The sequence below is a fragment of the Aegilops tauschii genome, chromosome 3 (assembly GCF_002575655.3).
Source record: "Aegilops tauschii subsp. strangulata cultivar AL8/78 chromosome 3, Aet v6.0, whole genome shotgun sequence".
Lineage (NCBI taxonomy): Eukaryota > Viridiplantae > Streptophyta > Magnoliopsida > Poales > Poaceae > Aegilops > Aegilops tauschii.
This window is the reverse complement of record NC_053037.3, coordinates 90,844,230-90,849,116: the sequence shown is the minus strand read 5'-3', so window position 1 is coordinate 90,849,116 and position 4,887 is coordinate 90,844,230.

Sequence of the window (4,887 nt, the reverse complement as noted above, 5' to 3'; positions counted from 1 at the left end):
TGTCGCCGTCGGCGAGGGACTACCGGCGCAGCTGTTCACTTTCCACCCAGCGGCGGCGCGGGAGGGCCTCCGACCCCTTCTTCTTCGCCACCGTCCCGTCGCCCACTGAACCACGCCCCAAGAATCTTAAGGTATAATTTACTTACTCCACATGCATTGCTCTAGCTGCATGTATACCATGAATCTAGGACGTTGTTCAAAGAGGAAAGGAGTGGGGGAAAGTAGTGGGAAAATTGTACATAGCATGAATGTAGGACGTTGTTCAAAGAGGAAAGGAGTGGGGGAAAGTAGTGGGAAAATTGTACATAGCATGAATCTAGGACGTGGTTCAAAGAGGAAATGAAGGGGGAAAGTTGTATAGCATGAATCTAGGACGTGGTTCAAAGAGGAAAGGAATGGGGGAAAGTAGTGGGGAAAGTTGTATCGCATAAATCTAGGACGTGGTTCAAAGAGGAAAGGAAGGGGCGAAAGTACTAGTTCAAAAAGGAAAGGAAGGGACAAGGCTGTAGAGTTTGAGCAGGACTAGATTTGCTGCGCTCACATAAGGAAAGGTGTCTATAGATAACAAAACTGGGACCAACACAAATATGCTCCTTGGTTGTTTGTTCTTTGTTGCAACAGACTGTGCATGACCACAGTACATCGGTAGATGCACATGGTGCTGGTGCGTCCACTGTCCTGTGCAAATCATTAGCTGTTGTTAATCTAAGGCCCTGTTTGGTTAAAAATTCCCTAGTCCCTACCTGCTTGGTTCCAGGGACTAAACATGGACTAGAGGTTATTAAATGACATGCTAAAAGACCATGTTACCCCTAGTAATGAACTAATAGAGACAAGGTGCGATGCATGGCAGGTGCAACTGTTGGAAAAAGTCCCAAAAAGACTCCCTCAGGGTCTTCTTTCTTTAGTCCCAAATGCCCACTTTTAGTCCCTAAAAGTCCCTCCTGTTTGGTTTAGATGGGACTGACACAGAGTTTTTTTAGTCCCTACACCCAAAATGTCCCTGTAAACAAACACCCTCTAATAATGCCGCTGGAAAATTGATGCAATGCCACAGTTAAAAGCAAATTACATGTTTAACGAATTTTATTGTTAATATAATCTCTATGTTAATATTAAGCAATGCCACCGTTTGAGAAATGCTACTGTCTTGCTTTATTTCCCATTTATATAAGGTAGATGCTTCTTTTTGTTGGCTTCTGTGTCATCCACCGTTATTGACCACTAATTGTTTCCTTTGCACCTCTGTGTAAACAGGGTTATCTACTTCACCTCGTTGCCATTGTGACCTTTTGTTGCACGGCACAAAACACTTTTGTTTTAAGAGTGTTTTGTGTAGTTCAACCAAAATGACACACTGACAACGTTGCTTGATTGCTTGATCTTAGTGGAACTGCACAAGAGGAGATCTTACTTCCTATCCGTTAAGGCGAATTTGGTTCAGATCTTCTTCTTGTGAGTTGTTTGAATTCCGCATCATGAGAGGTCAGTACTAGCCTTCTTTCACATGATTCTGCAGTGTGCTTTCATATGTTGTGCTACTTGTACGATAATGTTGCTTGATTTTAGTGAACTGCACAAATGGAGACAAGACTTCCAATCTGTATGTGCACCTTAATATCCCATTGAGGTAAGATAAGGATATTTCACAACTGCTGGCTTGTATTTTGCCACTTTCATCAGAAAATTAAGTTTAGTACTATACTTGTGCTCCCTAATTGACATGCCAAATCTTACATTGAAGGCGAAGCTTGTCTGTTATTGAACCAAGTGATGAAGGGGAAGAACAAGTGGAAGAAAAACAAAAATCAACTCCTGGTGCTATAATGAAGCACTGGAACTGTGATGACACAAGTAATGATATAGTTTTGCATCTTAATTTATCGCTATGGCTGGAACGAGCAATTGTTTTGCCACTGATTTGATGCCACTCTTAATGTAGTATGTAATTATCTCTACTTGTGGAAACAGGGATCTTCTTTGAAGATACCATATATTTTAGTGGAACTGCACAAGAAGATGTTGGAAACATTAAACTAATCGAGGAGTATATAGTAAGCATGGCCACCACCGTAGATAGCAATAGATGGTTCCGGAGAAGTGCTTCATCTGTATGCTCTACACAATAAGCCTCCTGACAAAGGTTGGTAATCGCCCACTGATTTCATCCATATGATTGAGCTTTGTCATCTCTATTGGTGTTGTGCTACTGTTTAGATACTGTCATGAAAAAGTGGTATTGTCCTTGAGAAGTGCTTCATTTGTGTTGTTTTAAATATTTCCTTTCCTTTTTTTCGAGCAAACAGGGATGCTAGCATTTAGTAGTCCTCTTGTCTTTGCACAACAGGATCATCTTCCTCTGAAGAAGAATATGGAGTACGTGAAGTGACTAGTTCCGATTATGCCAGGATGAAGAAGCCCTGTCTATCTTCTCATCAGAAGGAGCAGTTGAAGGATGGTTACATTACTCCCCACAAGACCAAACTAACTTCAGCTCAGAATGACTGACAAATCTCCATTTTTTGCTGTGATGCGCAAGTACAATGTTGTTCTAGGATTCTTTCTGGTGAGTTCCATTTTTCTAAAAGTGTGCTCTACATGGACCATGTATGTGCCTGTTGAAACTGTCAATTCATAGTACAGTTTGCTTTATACTAATCACTTTTTTGTATTTTTGTAAACAGGGGTGCTCAGCTTGATTTCAATGGGAACTGCACAAAATGTTCATGAATACATCGAATCATTCATTTCCACCACAAGAAAGGAGGTGCCGATAAGTTCAAGGCGTTGCAACATATAAGGGCGAAATCATACAAGCTACACGCGAATTTGGTTGATTTTGGTGGAACTGCACAAAAGGAACAGCTGGTTTGTTTAGCACGAGGTGCCATGTCAATGTCCGAACTGATGGCAAACCCTGCCCATTCCACAATCGTAGGCATTTGATATTTTGGAATGGGACAACCTTGTAAAATTTTGCTCATTGATTTTAGCAAGCCATGCGTTTGATATTTTCGAATGGGACGCCCTTTGCTGTCAACAGCGTCGATCAATTTTTTCTTTATTCTTTAGTTGTGAAGTAAATATTGCCTCTGACATGTGAGTCGCTGAGATGCATAATCATTGATTGTTTTGAATGTTCTCTATGAATTGCCATGCCTGTGTGTTTGATTGCAATGTACAGAAACGCTAAAAAGCTGCTCAAACTCTTTGTACTCCTTATGTTCCTTTTTACTTCGCACATTGTGAAAGTGCATACTTTTTTGTATAAGATTGGTCAAAGTAGAGATACTTTGACTGCAGACAAAACTTGTATGCAGACTAGAAAGGACCGGAGGGAGTACATGTGAAACTGCTGCAAACGAGGTGATCACCCTGGGAATAATGCTAGTACGTATTGTTTTGCATGTTCATCCAATGCCAGTGATACAGGAATTCGAACTAATCGAAATAAATTCATTCATACACGGTCGGATTTCATATAAACATGCCGGATTTCATTACATTTCATACATTCTTCAACTAAAAAGGGGTGCGCTGGAGGTATAATTAATTAACCGAAGCTACCCACCTGTGTCCCGCTGAGCTGAACAGAAGCTTCAGTGACTTAACTGCAGGTGCAGTTGCGTAACTGACATGTGGCCTGTTGGGCCCACGTGTCAGTCAGCCAACTGCACCAGCAGTTAAGTAGAAGCAGCGTTCTTCTCCAGCGCAGCTCTCCGACTCCACGTCGCCGCCAAGAAGCTAACCGGCCGTCAATGGTCAACCCGCCTAGCAAGGCTTCAACTGGAGGGTAGCAGCGGTGGCCTTACTTGGACCCGAGCGGCGGCGACCTACCGTGTTCTACTCTTCCTCGTTTTCTGTGTGGCGCGGCCTCATTGGCAGCGGGGGGGGGGGGGGGGGGGGCTCGGCGGAGCCGCCGATGTCCTCTGTCTCGTTGCTGGCGGGCGGCGCCTCAGCGGAGCGGTGGAAATCCTCCCGCACGTTGCCGGCAGGGTGGGGCCTCAGCTGAGCCGGCGATGTCCTCTGCCTCGTTGTTGGCGGGGCGGGGCCTCGACGGAGCTGGCGGTGTCCTCTGCCTCGTTGTTGGCGCCGCGGGGCCTCGGCGGAGCAGAGCCTTGTCGCGCCAGCGGAGCGGGGACTCGTCGGAGCCGGCATTGTCCTCTGCCTCATCCTCGGTCTCGCTAAACAGCGCCTCGTCCGCTTCATCGCCCTCTTTGCTAGCCTCTTTGTAGGCGGCCGCAGCCTCTGCCACCCGCATGCGGTACCGCTAGCGCTCGAGGCGGCCCTTGCGGGCGGAGCGGTACGAGTCGAGCAGCGCCTCCTGCTCCGCCCGCTCCGCAGCGATCTTCTCCTCCGCCTGCAGGTGCTCCTGGAGGAGATGGTGGTTGTAGGCGGCATCGGCCTGCGCCTCCCGGAACTGCTCCTCATGCATCTGCCTCACCCTGTCCATATATTGGGCATCTCGAAGAGCGCTGGACGCAAGGAAGCCATGGTGGGCAGTAGTAGTGTGGACAGGAGAAAGGGAACGGATGCGGATGACTGCGGCTATGGCTGGCGCAACAGTTTATATAGCAATGGTGGGCGGGCGGAGGGACGGACGTGTGGCGCCGGAGTAGCCGCCTCGGCAACCGTGTATCATTAATGTGGGCGGCAGATGGATGGACGGACGGCACTTGTGTCGTTTGAAGGCGGAGCAATCGCCTGCACCGGGAAGCGGGGCGGGCGGCGCTGACTGTTTTGGGCGAAAAGCGCGCGCGGGCAAGGAGATGACTTTACTTGGAGAGGATGACAATGGGGACCCACCAGGTCCATAGCCTCACGTACGCAAGTGCCTCCGGATTACATATATATATAAAACTATAATTTATTTTGCTTCCTCCTGGT